General features: G+C 40.3%; 1 protein-coding gene across 5 annotated transcripts in view; it reads right to left on the bottom strand.

Moving 5' to 3' along the window:
• The window catches only part of AKAP6 (A-kinase anchoring protein 6), a 567,738-nt gene that overhangs the window by 500,623 nt on the left and 50,472 nt on the right, over positions 1-16,643 (bottom strand). Inside the window, exon 1 of one of the 5 annotated variants that reach the window (XR_012073485.1) lies at positions 3,540-3,611. The exons of the other annotated variants lie outside the window; for them this stretch is intronic. The gene's annotated coding sequence lies outside the window, so the exon portion shown is untranslated. Of the gene's footprint in view, positions 1-3,539; positions 3,612-16,643 lie in introns of those variants that run through there. 5 annotated transcript variants of the gene reach the window in all.

Raw genomic sequence — 16,643 nt, 5'->3', positions numbered from 1 at the left:
AGAAGTTGAACTTAGAAAAGGTAAACTTTGATGAGGAAGGGAAGAAAATTCTGGCAACCAGATGATACCAAGGAGAGAGACTGAGGTGGAACTCCTGTGTCCCCAGGATGCACCACCTTGCATCATCAGTAGAAGAAAACTACTCTTCAATCAAAAACACCCACTGTGGACTGTCAAATGAAGAGAAAAAAAAACTACTATAACATTTGAGACATTACATGCATTTTTCAAAGCCCCCCAGATTATTCTAATGATCAGTGAGGACTGAGAACCACTGAACTAAGTAATTCATATGTGAATAATTGAGAGTAACTTTGTTGCACTATGTGAAGTCTATATATTTAATGTGCATGAAGAATCACTACACACTTCTTGTGGCTAGAAGAGGAACTTTTGAGTCTCTACTAAGGGTGACACATTTGTACTGACCCACACTCTCCTTGCTCACTTGACTTACAGAAGGTGAGGGGGAGTGCACAAGGGATAACAGAAGCAGGATGAAAGGATTTCAAATGTGCCTTAAAGAGGGCTCAGTCTCGGGGTTGAGGGGGATGAGGAGCCACTAAGAATTTAAACTAGGAAAAGGCACATTGTAAATGCTATCCTTCTAACAGGGTTTTACCTGGAGTTCCTGGGAATGAGCTCTTCTATTAATCTCTAAATTGGTATAGCTCTCCCATTTTTTATTGTATCTAAAAGCTATCTTTTAAAAATACACTCTCAGCTTAAATTATTAAGGAGGTATAGACAGAGAAAAGGTATATAGAGTAGAGCATTCAAATATTTTAGTCAAATGTGAGTTGCTTTTTGAGAAATAAGGGAGAATAAAGGAGAAAAAATATAATTATTCTTATAATAGCTAACTATGTGACAGACCCTGTTAGGATATGTAATGATTCATTTAATCATTAATGAATCCTGTGAGAGAAGTACTGGTTTTCATTTTGCACAGAAGGAACAGAGGCACCCAAGTTGCTCAAGATCTTGCTGCTACAAGTGGCAGAGCCAGGATTTCAATCCGGAGAGGTAGCCTGACTACAGAGTTTGTCCTCTTAACCTCCAAGATAAAACATATAATCCCCCAAATGTTTATATTTACCTCAGGAACACAGACTCTCCCTCTTTAACCCACTTTTCAGGAATCTTGTCTTGACCACCTGGGTTCCCTAGCAGAAGCCCAGAAGTCAGCCAGCAGTGGAAAAAATAGGCTGTGTTTATTCTGATGATCCACAACAGAAACTAGCCACATACAGATCGTGGAGAGGAGACTCTCCTTTAAAGAGCTTCCAAAGATTCCCCACATTTTAGAGGCTACCAATTGCAAAAGTCTTGCCTAACAAAACTTTGTTAGTACAGTCTGGCACCGCGGGCATGTACTAATTTTTCAATAAATTCTTGCTGATCATAGCAATACCCAGATCTGAACACTTCAGCCACCAGTGCAGGCATTTATTTCTGTACTATAATATAAATATAAAGGTGTGAAAAGACAACACAGCCCATCAAAGAGTATGGCTGCACAAAGTAAGGAATTAGAAAAATAGTAAAGAAATTGTTATGATAAATAACAAATTCCTGGATTGAACCACATGAAACTGCCAATATTTGGCCATTTTTGACCAAAAAGGCAAGGATAAGAGGAAGAACAATCTCAATAATTGCTAGAACTCTTGCTCCTGGACTGGGGGAAAGATACTCAGGCTCTGGGCCTATGCTAACTTATAGAGTTGCTTTATTACAAAGACAGAGTCAGTAAAACACACTGTTGATCTAGAGGGAAGCAGAGCACAGGGCTGGGACTGGAGAGCCCTTAGTCTCAGTTCTGCTAACTAATTCTGAGAGTCATTTATCTTCTCTGCGTTTCAGTTTCGTCATGACACATGCCCTGCCATTTCTGGGGACCATTGTAAAATTCCCTGAGACTTTAAAGAGGAATGTGCTTTCCATATTTAAAGCCTACAGGTCAGCCTAGTGAAGATGGCAAAGGTTTTAGAGCTGACAGACCTAGGTTTAAATCCCAGCTCTGTCATTCACTAGCTGTGTGCTCATGTGCAAGTTACTTGCTCTTTCTGAACATAATTTCCTCATCTGCTGAAAAGGGTTAATAGTAACCTTAGGATAGTCAAAAATAACTAAATGAGCTAACTAAATGAGCTAAAGCATCTGGCACATACTGATGCTAAATAAAAGATAATTATTGTGCTTGTTTGCCAGCCATTAGTTCTCAGGTTAGTCTTAGGCAGACTACAAACATTTTCAAGGCTTTAACAATGAATTGTTGTAAATCCCTAGAGCATCTAGCATAGAACTGAATATGTGAATGGCAACTAATGGCAGCAGTAGAAGGAGCAATACTAGTAGCAACAGAATCAGCCACAGCAGCATCAGCTATCGTCATTGTTAGAGCAGCAGTGGCAGCAGCACTAACAGCAGCACCAGTAGCAGTGAGGGCAGCAATAGTAACAGCCATGTGACTGCCATGCTGTCCCAGCACACTCCCTCTCCCACTGCGGATCATCTAACCCCACATCAAGTGGAGAGTCTCCCATACAAACAAGCACTGACTTACAGGCACTGGACCAGGAAGAAATTGAGCAAACCCTTCAAGCTGAGGAAGCTCAAACGCTAATGGGTGTTAAATACAGGTTTCATCACACTAGTCCTGTAAGTTGTTGTCTATTATCAGATGCAGCATCTCTACGCCGCTATCAAATGGGGAAGACACTAAAGAAAGAAGCTGGTAAAACTTTTAACAGAGTGGTGAGCTTGATTCATTCAGTATTTAAGGAGAAAAGAATTCCAAGCACTTGTGCTCTCAAACTTCAGCCTTGGGTAGAACTTTCTTCTCTGAACCTCAAAACCCCAACATCTTAAAAGGCTCCAGTCCTCCAGGTTCAAAGTCATTTTTCATGTATCACAGAATTAGCAGAAAGGCTCAGATAACTAGCTAAAAGAGAGGCTCAAGTCTGCCCTGGGTATTTTGGGGAAAATGACAAAGAGGTTGGGAGAGGGACCAGAGTGAAGCCAAGAAAATAAACTTAAAACACCAGATGGACCAGGTGGACCCCCATCCATCGTTATGAGCAAGGTTTTCTTTTTGTGGTAAAAATTTTAATCATTGTTTGGAAAGTACCCAAGAGCATAGATGCACTGGAATTTCCTCTTTTTTGCACTTCTTTTTTATGCCTAGCTTCCCTTGGGGAACATGGGAGAAGAAGTTTATTTTATAATATATACATGGGTATATATTTTAAAAGAAAACCATTACAAAGAACCAAAAGTGGACGAAGCTTGACCATGAACCACATATAAAGAAACACCCTTCCAATAAGAGCAATTCCAAAGGAGGCAAAACATTTTCTACTTAGCAAGTATATGTACGAAGAGAACTAGCACACCTATGCAAATACGTTTGTAAAAGACTCGGTATTGTTAAAGAAACACAGCACATGAAAGTGACCACATACCAAAAAACAAACATCTTAACAGAAAAATTCAAAGGAATTAAAATAAGATATATCAGGAAGACTCTCACTTACCACTACTGGATAATATTTTTATTAACGTGCGATTGAGGGACAACATTCTGGCCTTTAGGAGCAAACAAGTCAGAAGCCCTTTTTATGTACAGGCCTGATGAACTCTCCATAACCTAGTGCTTTCCTCTTTCCTCAGCAATAGGAACTCAGAGGTCACAAAGAAGGTTCCATTTGGCTGAATCCCAAGGGGAGAAGCAATTATGCTCAGCAGAAAGTCCAAGGGATAGAAAGCTTGGGTTCTCCACTGCTCTGAGGGATGCACGAGGGTAGTAATCCTGGGAACGGTACTGGAAGAGAGTATCCACAGTTTAAAATCTGTCATCTCTATCTCGTCACCACATCCCCAAGGTTGGTCAGGGCTTACAGGTCTTGAAATTTCCCTTGGCTCACCCAGGAACGGACTTCCCACTCTAGATTCCTAACTTGCCAAGTTCAGTATTTGCCAATAGTGGGCCTTGGCTAGGGAATGGAAAAATACAGAATCTGGTACATTAAATGGATGTGCACTAGCAAATATCCACCAGGTGGCTGATGGTGAGCCAGGATGAATATGTAAGTACAAGGATCTGAGTTAACAGTTTTGCATTCAATCAAGTAATACTGTTATCCCACATTCAGTTCTTTCTTCATTGGTAACAAAGACCCCCTCATCTTTGTTTGGATGCAGAGGCAGCAAAAGCTCTAGAAATTCTGGGGGCAGGCAGTGGCAGGGCAGACAGAATGTTGTGACCTACCAAAAGCAGAGGCAACACTGAGGGCGGGAGGAGGCAAAACTATGCCCCACCTCCACCACAAACACCTACATGTTATTTAAATGATGAGATTTAGATTTACTAGTTTGGGCTTGAACAGAGTGCTCAGCCCTAAAATAGACCTAATGGTAACCCAGAAAACATTTTGTAAACTTCAAAGCACTATATAAATGTTGTCTTTACTATTATTACCAAAAAGATACTACCAGGATTCAACCATTTGAAAATCATATTCTACTCTTGTTTTTAAGCTATTAATGGTCTAGGTGGTTTCTTCAATGAACTTTAGAGCACTTACTAGTCACATCAAGTATTCTCCACAGAAATTCTAGACCAATCAAGGAGGGTGGAAGAAAAAAAAAACCACTTCTAAACATCTGTACTTTTCTGCAAGAAACATTGTTTTCCATTACTAAAGAAAACACCACCCAGCCTGAAGTACAATGGACACTTAAACAACACAGGTTTGAACTGCACAGGCCCAGTTATATGCAGATTCTTTCACTAAATTTGTACTTTAGTACTGCACATTCCACAGTCGGTTGAATCCATGGGTACAGAACCGCAGATATGGAGGCCAAAGGTAGAGTTATAGTGGATTTTTCAACTGCGTAAGGGTCAGCGCCTCTAACCTTCTCACTGTTCAGGGTCAACTTTGTTGACTTTACCAATATTCAAGGCTATTTCATGCAACCAGGAGTTGGTTTTTTAATTACAGCTATTTGACCTACAGATTTTCAGAACAAAGAAAAACTATGCCCCATTTATCATCCCTGCTTCCACCCATTATATGCACAGAAACCACATATCTGGTGTTTTAGGATAGGAGTTTTCCTTTACTTCAGCCATCAAGGTTCAGAGATAAAGACGTCTAGCTTCAGAGACTAAAATAGTGCACTATGTGATTTTGTAGAAACTTGGGCAATGTAAGTATAATGTGAGTCTTGGCCACTCCTAAGATTTTCCAAAGCTTGACAGGTAAAATCTGAGGGAGGAGGGGGTGGAAGAGAGGCTGCCATCTAAGTGCTGGAAGCAATTCTATCTGCCCAGATACAGGGACCTGAATTCCCTTCAGGGTGGGCAAAGCCTTTTGTTTTGAGTAACACCTAAATAAACCTTGGTTACATCTACCAATTTTTCTTGAAGAACAACGTGAAATAACCTAAATGTAGACGTTTCAAATTTAAAATATAAGTATTTGCCATTTGTAGCAACATGGATGGACCCAGAGATTATCATAATAAGTGAAGTCAGAGAAACAGAAATACCATATGATATCACTTGTATGTGGAATCCAAAATATGATACAAATGAACTTATTTACAAAACAGAATCACAGACATAGAAAACAAATTTATGGTTACCAAAGGGAAAAGGGAGGGGAGGAGGGGTAAATTAGGAGTTTGGGGTTAGCAGATACAAACTACTATATATAAAATAGATAAATAACAAGGTCCTACTGTATAGCACAGGGATCTATATTCAATATCCTGTAATAAACCATAATGGAAAATAATATGAAAAAGAATATATATATGTATAACTGAATCACTTTGCTGTACACTAGAAATGAACACAATATTGTAAATCAACTATATTTCAATCAAATAAAATATAAGTATTCTTTTTGGTAGAGAAGATTTTAATTTTAGGTTGAGCCTGATTGGTCTTTAGAAACATTTCTGTCCTTTATTTCAGAAGGGAGCTATGGACTGAGGATAAGTTTTGCCTAAAAGGAGTAGATATTTCCAATTCTTGGATGAGGCAAAGACTTGGACAAAAAACAGGGACTGAGAAAATCAACCTTAGACTGGGAGGGGAGGACCCTCATTCTCTAACAACATTTCTAGGAACTGAATTGTGTCCCTCCAAAATTCATATTTTAAAGCCTTAACCCAGAATGCGTCTATATTTGGAAATAGGTCTATAAGGAGGTAATTAAGGTTAAAAGAAGTCATAAGCATGGGACGCTGATCCAACAGGATTAGTGTCCTTATAACGAGAAACACCAGAGAGCTTCCTCGCTCTCCCCTCACCTCCTCTCTCTCTCTGCCATGTGAGGATGTAGCAAGAAGGCAGCCATCTCCAAGTCAGGAAGAGAGTTCTTATCAGGAACCAAATTGGTCAGTACCTTGATCTTGGACTTCCTAGCCTTCAGAACTGTAAGAAATAAAGTTCTGCTGTTTTAAGCCACCCAATCTATGGTGTTTTGTTATGGCAGCCTGAACCTACTAAGACACACACCTAGTAACTGTTTCAGGATTCTTTTTGTATTTTCTGTTTGTTTGTTTCATTATTCCTTCACCTTAAATAGTAGTGTTAAACCAGACAGTCTTCAAGATCTCTCAAGTTATCTGAATGCCCAATATGCTCTGGACACTGTGCTAGGCAAAGGAAAACAATGATGAATAAGATAGACATGGATGCTATCTTTATGATTAGTCTAGATGGAAAGATATTAAACAAATAAATACATACATACTTCATGACAGTTGTAACAAGTGCCATCCTACATGTATGAGAACATACAGCAGTCTCTGCCATGTGGGAAGAATTAAGGGGAAGTCCTTTTCTCTGTGTACAAGAATAGGACAAGGCCAGTGTGGTAGTGGGGGCAGCCATGGCCTGAGAGAGATCAGAGAAGCCTAGACCACACAACACGATGGATAGGCTTGATGAGGAGACTAGAACACTGGAGTGAAAACCCCATGAGGGCAGCAACCATCTCTCTCTTATTCACTGCAACATCCCCAGCATCTAGTATCCCTTGGCACATGGTAGACACTTGATAAGTATTTGTATTTGGGTGGCTGGGCACAAATGACAGGACCATGGGGGAAATCTCAAATATAAATGGAAGAAAATCGGAGGGGATTATAGTCCTATCCCCCAGCATATAAAAACATAAAGTTGCTGTAATAAGAGTATGAAGAGAAAGTGATACCTTATTACAATTCTCAGGACATTCCAGCAAAACTGACTGAAGATTTGGTTTGGGGACCATGTCAGAAATGCTCTGTAATAAATAGCTGTAGTTTCTGTCCAACAATCATTTCCTAAAGTTCCAAAGGTCCAAAGTTTTTGCCTCAAGCCTCTTTTCATTGGGAAAGAGGATCCAAAACTTCCTTTGGGAAACCACCCTCCACCATTCTCCAGTCATGTGGTTTCCATGGAATTGAATCCAACCCTAGCTACAAGGGAGTCTCTGATTGGCTTAAAAAAAAAAATAAATCCCCTGATTATTTCCAAAATGGCACATAAAGCATTCAGAGCCAAGGAAACATGTTTAGTCTTCCTCTGGAATTAGTAGTATGAGCATATAAAACCACAAAGTGAGCTGGCAAAGCTGACACCCAAACAAGGAAAGCCTAGAGGCACATCATAGTGATAACATACGAGCACTGGACCAAACCAGACTGGAAGCTCAGCTTGCCTGTGTACTTCATGTAAACCAATACATTCCCATCTTACTTAAGGCACATTATGTTGGTTTTTCTAGCATTTGCAATCTAGAGACTCCCGATGGGCATGCCCCACTTGCGCTGTCCTCACTCTCTTCTAGGCTGAAGCAGACTGGAACACAGGGGCCATGGGTCTCCCCACCTTAAGCCTCTCTGCAAGGCTGCTGATGTTTCTCTGGCAGGTCTCCAAAGTCATCCTGCCAGCAATGAAGCTCCTGAGAGAACTCCATTTGCCCTTATGATTAACGGCTCCAGCTTACAACTGCCCTCTCTGCGTCTGTTTCCTATGGCAGGAAGGCAAAATGCCCAAGATGAGATAGATGGGGAAATCCCTGAGCTTGAAGCTCAGAGTTATGGATGCACTAACAGTTTTCAGCTGTCTCCCTTTCTGTTCTCACTTTGTCATATCACAACTACTCAAAATCAAGAAAGGGGAATGTCAGTGGTTCAGCGGAATTACAGAGACAGGGAGTACAACCCCTGCAGACAGACGCAGTTCTGACTTCCCACACTGCCCTGCAGCCCAAGATCAAGTGGCCATGGCCCTTTTCTTCAGTTCTTCATCACAGGTCTCCAGCACCCAGCTACATCCTATGATCATAGGATGCTATAGGCTGTGCCCCCCAAAATCCATTTGTTGAAGCCTTAAACGCTCCCCATATGACTATATTTGGAGATAGGGCTTATCAGGAGGTAATAAAGGTTAAGCGAGGTCATAATGGTGGGTTCTAAACCAATAGGATTTATAAAAGAGGTAGAGACACCGAGCTCTCTCCTCCAACATATAGGCACCAAGGAAAGGCCTTCTGAGGACACAGTGAGAAGGTGACTGTCTACAAGCCAAAAAAAGAGTTCCCACCAGAAACCAAATCAGCCAGAACCTTGATCTTGGACTTCTAGGCTCCAGAATCATAAGAAAATAACTTTCTGTTGTTTAAGCCAGCTAGTCTATGGTATTTTGCTATGCGGCCTGAGCAGACTAATAAACAGGAGATTATCATTACCTAAAGCCAGAAGGAGCAAACAGTATGATAAGGTTGTCCAAAAAGCTAATGTGATCTTTCTTGAAGTAACAAAATAATAATTTACTATTGATGGACAACAACTGTCATGTTTTATTCTAGCCTCCCTGGACCATGGAGTATCTTGTTACTGAAGACAGACAAGCAGCAGCTGAATAAGCATCTCTCAGAAATATCAAGCGAGGAATTCTCACTGTAGGGCAGAAGGTTGAACTATAAAACCTCTATTTCTTCCTTCCTCCAACTCTACAATCTTACAAATCTATGACTAATAATAGCATAGTAATTAATAACTAGACTCCTGGTTTTAAATCCCAGCTCTGTTACTTACAAATTGTGACTGTGACTGTGATATGACTGTGAATAAGTTACCTCCTCATCTGCTGAATCAGGGCAATAAGAGCATCTTCTTCATTTTGTGGTTAAATGAGTTAATATATGTAAAGAACCCAGAACAGCACCCAGCCCGTGGCAAGCTCCCAGTAAGTGTTAGCCATTGTTATTGATCGCTGAATGACAACTTTGTTTCCAGCCCCATTATAACTGAAGTAGGATATAAAAATACATGCGTGGTCCTGGTCCCGAAGACTAATAGATAAAAGACTAATATATAAAATGATAGCTACCAATTTTTGAGTTCCTACTACTAATTGAACACTTTATAAACATCAGTGTTAATCTTCCAACAACCAGCAAAACAGTCATTCCCATTCCCAACTAAAATGACAGAACCAAAACTTATAACATTAAGTAATTTGCAGCTAGTCACAAGGTGATAACAGTATTCAAATCTACTTTTATCAGGCTCCAAAAGGTAGGCTCTTTCCATTCTATCAGCCATCTCACAACTAGTCTGTTCCTATTACCTAATTTCATCACTGCCAAACCCTGTAGGGTAAAGAGTATATGGTTGGTGTGGGCATTGTATATATAGGCTTTGCAGTCAGGAGACCCAGGATCAAAACGATGGTTCTGTCATTTAGTAGCAGTGTGACACTCAGTAAGTTATTTAACTCAAGTCTCATGATAAAATGAAGAGGGTATTAATATTGGATGTACCTATACACAGAAAGTACTGGCACAAGGCTAATCATAATGTGTTAAGTCATTATTATTATTCCTGTTGATACATAAAGAAAGGGTAAATCAGCCAAAGATCCTAGGCTATAAATCAGGTTTCTTGTTTGTCAACCATTTTTCCATTAGGTCATATAGTTGTACTGATATGATGTGTTAGTGTTTCTCTTCTAAAAGATTACACATTGTATTTCCCACAAAATTGAATATTCCTAACACTGAGCTCTTAGGTAAAATGATTATATTTTTGCCACCTCTGCAAAGCTCAAATAGCCAGTATGTTTTATGCTAATGATTCAGTCTTTAACCATAACAAATTTGGCCCCTGATCGTCCCTCTACTGCCCTACCCTCCCCATCACTCAGGAAAAGAAAGCACCCCTGGTCCTGTGTCCCAGCCATAGCCGTCACAAGCAAGGACACTGCCAGACCTCAGCCTCCGTGCTTCCTGCCCTGCAACAAATCTGAATATGTAGTTTCTACAGAAACGCTACTTGCCCCACATCTGGCTTCCATTTTCTTTACCAAAGGATCATATTTTCACTTAGTGACCCTTCCAATGACTCCTGCAAGACTTCTGAACAAACCCACCACGGGCAAGCATTTCTTCTTGGTGAAAACTCCTTGCCAGCCCAACTCTGATTATTGTTTTTTCCTTATTGTAGTCCCTCATGGTGACAAAGTAATACTCACTCCCCTCTCCTATTGTGGCTTGGAGACCAGAACAACAGCCCTGAAATTGTATTTAAAAAAAAAAAAAAGCAACTGGAGATTGACAGTGCCTATTCTCCTCTCTCCCACTCGCCCTCAAATTAGGCCTCTGACCCACACTCTCACATGGATAATAGGGTTTCTACCAGCCTGAGGATCCCGATTCCATGCCAAATACGGCTCCCCCATATGGCAAAAAAAAAAAAAGGCTGTTGCCATGGGACAGCTGCTAAACTGAGACTAAATCCTATTTGGAGCACTTATGGCTCAGAGGGTGTCACCTCCAAGATGTTCAGGGCTCCATCTCTCCCTCCCAGCCTGCCCATTAGGCTTAGAAGCAGGCGTGCAGCATAATCACACATGCCTCTGCCCGATCCCTCAGGGGAGCCCCCTCCTCAGGGTGGAGCGTCTGTCATATGGCTACCAGGCATCTGGTTTTAAGCAGGTTTTTGTTGAGAGGTGAAATGGTGCCAGTATTGTACTGTTTCCCTTCCCAGTGGACATTTATCAGAGTAAATGACCAGAGTAGATTAGCCCTTCAAGGCTCTGAGTCCTACTTGGCTAAAATGGATTATTTGGATCCAGGATCTTGAACTTCATATACTAGGAATCCCTTCCAGTGTTAAAATGCAGGAGGACGTGAGTTGTTTTTCAGAGTTTCTATCATTGTCTGATTATCTGACTGCCTCCTGCACACCTACGTGCACGTGTGTGCACACACAATCATACATTTTGCAACCTACAGCTGGTTTCATTTTTTTCCTCATAATTTCTCCTTGTACTTGTTAGTGATGTGGAAACATGTGAGTATTTCACACTCATCTTGGTGAATGATAAGGCTTGAATCAGCAAGAGTCTGGGTAATACTCAGGTCAGAAAGGCCATCTCCTCCACCAGTATCAGAAAAGGCCAGACAGAACTGGACGGTGGGGAAGGCAGTCTGGTCAGGGACAGATACAAAAACAAAAAATAAAAGCCAGGAAAAAAGTGACATTATCCAATGATATGAAGAAAGAAAGATGAGAGAAGGAAAGTATAGAGACGGGTAAAAACAGTGATGAGAGATGGTGTAGGGAGAAAGAAATGAACATTTATTAAGCATCTACTGGGGGAGGGTATAGCTCAACTGGTAGAGCACATGCTTAGCATGCACAAGGTCCTGGGTTCGATCCCCAGTACCTCCTCTAAAAATAAATAAACCTAATTACCTCCTCCGCCCAAAGTTAAAAAAAAAAATACAATAAGCATCTACCATGGACCAAAACTTAACAAGATGATTCCATTTTTATGGAATGTTTAATGCCCACAAGGACCCTGTAAGAAAGATGGCACCCCATTTTTACAGATAAGTAACATGTCTAACATTGTCTAATAGCTATGTGTGATACAGCACCTAAATCCAACTTGTTAGAATCTAAAACCCCATGCTTCTAAATGCATCAGTCTGTCTCAGGCCTAAATGACTGTGTTCATGCTTACCTACTAAAAATAACTGTAACTATGGATACATAAAATGTTAATATTAGAGGAATATGAGTGAAGGGTATAGAGGAATTCTCTGTACTATCATTATAATGCTCCTGTAAGTCTAAAACTATTTCAAAACAGAATTTTTAAAAACAAACATAACTGCATTTCACAGAGTACATGTAACCCAGACAAGGAGCTGGTGATGCTGTGGATTAAAAGCCCAGTGATTCAAGGATCAATAAACAGGATTCATATGATTTACTCACTGTCCTTTTGACCTCAAATGCTAATGAGCCCAAATGTTGCTTCTTGCTAAAATGAAGCAATTACTTTAAAAATTGCTGTCAATCTGAAGATACTTCCCAGCTAAACCTATTAATGTTGCTAATTTAAGCACACTATTAAAAACTGCCATTACCCATAATGCCACATGCCTATAATGATTATGCCTCACATCTTTGGAATATATGCCCAGGAGTCGTATTCATATTATAAGCAACTAAATAAAGTAAAATATTTTAGGCTTTTGAGTGATAATGCCTCCTACTAGTCTAATGATTGGTAACTCTATCATTTAGTTATAAAAATAATGCCTTTAGTTATAAAAGTTCTATGTGTTGACCTGGCATCATCTTTTCAGATATTTATTAGACAGGAAAGAGGACCGAGATCCTTCAGAGGACATAATCAGGCAAAAGAGAGTGACAGCCATCTAACTTGGCTTCTATTTTTCCTGCTACTACCCTTTTGTGTTTTGAAAGGGATTTTCTGAGTCCTACCTTTTTGGGGGGTATACTCTCCTTTGAACCTTGTGGTGTTTCTGAGTCTCTTAGCCTTGACACTCCATCCTGTCCAAGGGGTAGGCATGTAAACAATCCACATCTGACCCTCTGCCCCAGGAAATGGAATATTGTAAAAGGGAGGAACAGATATAATAAATGGAGCTGAATCATTCTGACGGGAGCTGAATCACTCTGACGGCAGCTAAAGAGACTTTCCACAAGCCAGTATGACTGAGATTCCTGGGGCTGCGCTGGCTTCTCTACATGTGAGATCTTATTTTCTGTTACTGTGTGACCTATGCAAATCTATTCAATAATTTTTTCTTTTAATAAAAGTTAGTTTCTGTTACAAGTAAATTTAAAGGATTGGAACATGGTGTCTGGAAGGCATCTTAGAAATGACCTAATAATAATGTTCCCTTACCCTCAGCCACTACATTGCAATTGAAGAAAGTGAGGATTTTAATTTGTGTTTAGTCTTGCTACAAGGAAAGTCAATTTTTTGTCCTTGAGACTAACAGCACTCTAGTGTAAACAGTCTCTGAGGGCTTGCCCATAAATATTTCATAGGGTATTGCTATTCTTAAAAAAAAAAAAGCTTGCTTTAAAGAGTTATTGATGCCATGAACTAGCTCTCTCTCTAAATGAAGAACTAACAATATAGAATATTAATATTGCTGTAGTATTTCCTATCATGGGAATGAGCTAAAGTAGATAGAAAGTACCTCTGAATTCTATTTTAAAGTAGCTCATTTAAATAAGGTATTAGGAGAGACTCGTTGCTATAGCAAAAAAAAAAAATCTTAGTGGCTTAGGACATTAAGTTTACTTCTTGTTCAAATCACAGTCCAATGTAGGTCATTAGGAAGACTCTACTCCACGAAGTTATTCAGGACTCAGTTTCTTCCATCTTGTAACTCTGATCTCCTTTAGACTTTAAATCTCTCTATTCGGCAGACAAATGGAGAAGAAAGTGGGGCTTGCCCATGAGAGATTTTTATGGGTCAGGCCTGAAAGAGGAACACACCACTTTCACTCATATTCCACTGACCAAACTCCAGCAAGGCCACACTTAGCTGCAAGAGAAAACTAGGAAATGAGGTCTAGTTTTGTGCCCAGGAAGGAAAGAACACAGATATTAGTGAGTTCCAGTGAGCTCTGCCACAAGTAGTAAAGTCCTGGACTTGAAAGAAAACAAAAAATCTGAGAGTACTTTCTTTCTTTTTTTTTTTTAATTTGTTATTGTATTATTTAATTATTTTATTTTGGTAGAGGGGAGGTAATTAGATTTGTTTACTTTTACAGGAGCTACTGGGGATTGAATCCACCACCTCTTGCATGCTAAGCATGCACTCTACCACTTGAGCTATACCCTTCCCCCTAGAGTACTTTCTTTAGTGTAATTCATCTCTGCCTAAATACAGAGATTGCCCTACTTGAACTAGCTACACATAGATATGTTTTTAAAAACACCTCATTTGACAACGACACAAGAAAATTTCTAAAATTATCTAAGTAATCAAGATATGCAAGATTTGTTTCTTATTAAATAATGAAAGCAAAAAAATTTACTAGGATAAAAAAAAGTTGAATGATTAGGCTTCAGATCAAAAAAGGGGTGGCAGTCATAGAACCAGCTTGGTTTTGTCTGCCCTGTCTCTTTTATTGTCAGTATAATCATATTAGTAAAAGAGAGCAGGGAAGAGGGCAGAGAATTAAGACTACAGAAACTCTAGTATAAACGGTCAGGAAATGACCAAACTGCGATTTCTGATGATGCACCATGGTCTATGGGAATGTAGTTCCAGAGTTAAGGAGCAGAGAAGGACCCTTTTGAGCAGAACTTTTCATTCTGCTGGACTCTCCCTATCTCCCTACTCCATTTCCATTGCCAGGTGGATTGCCACCACACCAGAACTGGAGCCAGGTGCTCCTTCTGTGGTTAACTGCTATGGGACTCATCCTGCTCTGCTGCCTTCAGATTAATGAGACTCTTGTTCTCAGTCTTGTGTCCACCCTTGGGCTTCTCATGGGCCACAGTGAGGGTAAAAGCATCCCCACAAAGGGGACCTCAGGTTCACAGGGAAGAGTGGCAAAGAAGAGCAATTCTCTTTCACAATCTAAACACCCCTCGGAGTATAGAGTCTAGTTCCCAGGGGAACACAGTGTTCCTCAGCCAAACAAGGCCATTGGCTCTGGTCATCTCCAAGATCTCAGGTCTGGAATATCCACAGTAAAGCCCCGGGGTGTGAGTGCCTCACTCCTGTGCCAGGAAGAACAAAGCCTCTCAATTCCCATGTTTCCTAGTGATTATCCCTAACACATGGCTTAAAGAGGGAGTAGGGGGAGATGGAGGGAGGGCAGGCCCAGCCAGCAGGCCTGCTTTGGAGGCAGCCAGCGGCCTGGGCTGGTGGGCTGCTTAGAGCCTGCTGCTTTCCGCCAGGGGTTTTGCTGACCAGATCAGAGCGACACTTGAGAAGGCAGCAGCTGTGGCCGGAGACATCTCCTCTAACTCCATTTTAGCTAATGAACTGGAAGGATCCAGAGGGAGCCAGGAAAGAATGGCTCCCCTGGGGTGTGCAGAGAGGCCTCTCCTTCCATGAATTTTCCATTTTTAATTAGGCTTGATGGTTTGGTCAGGATAAGACTTTTGAGATAAAATATCATACTGAGCAGGGATGCCCAAGGCTTAATTCATCAGATGCTTAGGATGGCAGACCTAGTACTTACCCCGATTGGGCCTCCTGACTTGCTTTGAAGGGGTGAAGAGAAACAAGGTATTTTTAAGGTATGTTTTTATTTCAAAAGGGACACATAATTATTAAAAACTGAAATAGTTTTGAAATACAAAAAAAAGAAAAGAAAAGAAAAGAAAATGTGCCCCTATAAACCTACGTCCTCAGAGGACAGCTGTTTTTTTGAGCTTTTTTATAGCCATACAAAGATACCTGTGTGTGTTACCTATACACATATGCAGATACTTAAGACAAAAATTGCATCATATCATACACTCTAAGCATCTCACTTTTTTCCAGTTGCTATAGTTACTTATACGTCTACCGCCTTCACTTTAGCAGCTGAATAGTGTTCCATTTTAAATTAATGCATTTATTTCACCAATGTTTCACTGAGTAGTATCACTCATACTAGTGTTTTAGTAGAATAAATTCCTGATATACAGATTTCTAGATATTCTAATTTATTATATATATTTATTTTAATAGACATTGCCAAATTGTAACTTTTTGTTGTTGTTGTTCCTTACAAATATGCTTCCAAAACAAATTAAAGGTGAGTTGTTTGAGTGATTTGGCCATGAACCAAAGCCACCAGAGAAGTTACTGCCTAGATAAATTAACCGTTTTCAAAATCTAAGAGTGTGGCTACGGAAATAGTTGGCAAAGAATTCACCCAAAATAGACAAAGCTGTAAACAGACAAGTCACTTGAATAACTTCACATTCAATTTTTAATCCTGGAAACTATTCACAATTGTATAATGTCAACTTCTTTTAAAGTAAAAATCTTGCCTCTTCATGTTTCTGTAAGAAAGTCAGTCCTGGGTAGTTTGGAAACTAGAAATGCAACAGGGTCTATGGGGAAAGAGTCTAATATCCAGCACCACAGTCCTCATGGCATGAAGGGGTGAGAGTGAGAAAGGGCCCCAGGCTGACAAACACTTCTCTCATGCCTTGGGCACTGGAGCAGGTTGACAACAGTGCCTCTGTCCTTGCATATAACAGACAAAGAAATACCAACAGAGTTAGCCTCAAACTGCTTCTTCTTGGGGTCCCGATTCTGCAACTCACACAAAATCCATCTCTTTCTGCC

This window comes from Vicugna pacos, chromosome 6, assembly GCF_048564905.1.
Source record: "Vicugna pacos chromosome 6, VicPac4, whole genome shotgun sequence".
Classification (NCBI taxonomy): Eukaryota; Metazoa; Chordata; class Mammalia; order Artiodactyla; family Camelidae; genus Vicugna; species Vicugna pacos.
This window is presented reverse-complemented; position numbering and strand designations above follow the sequence as displayed.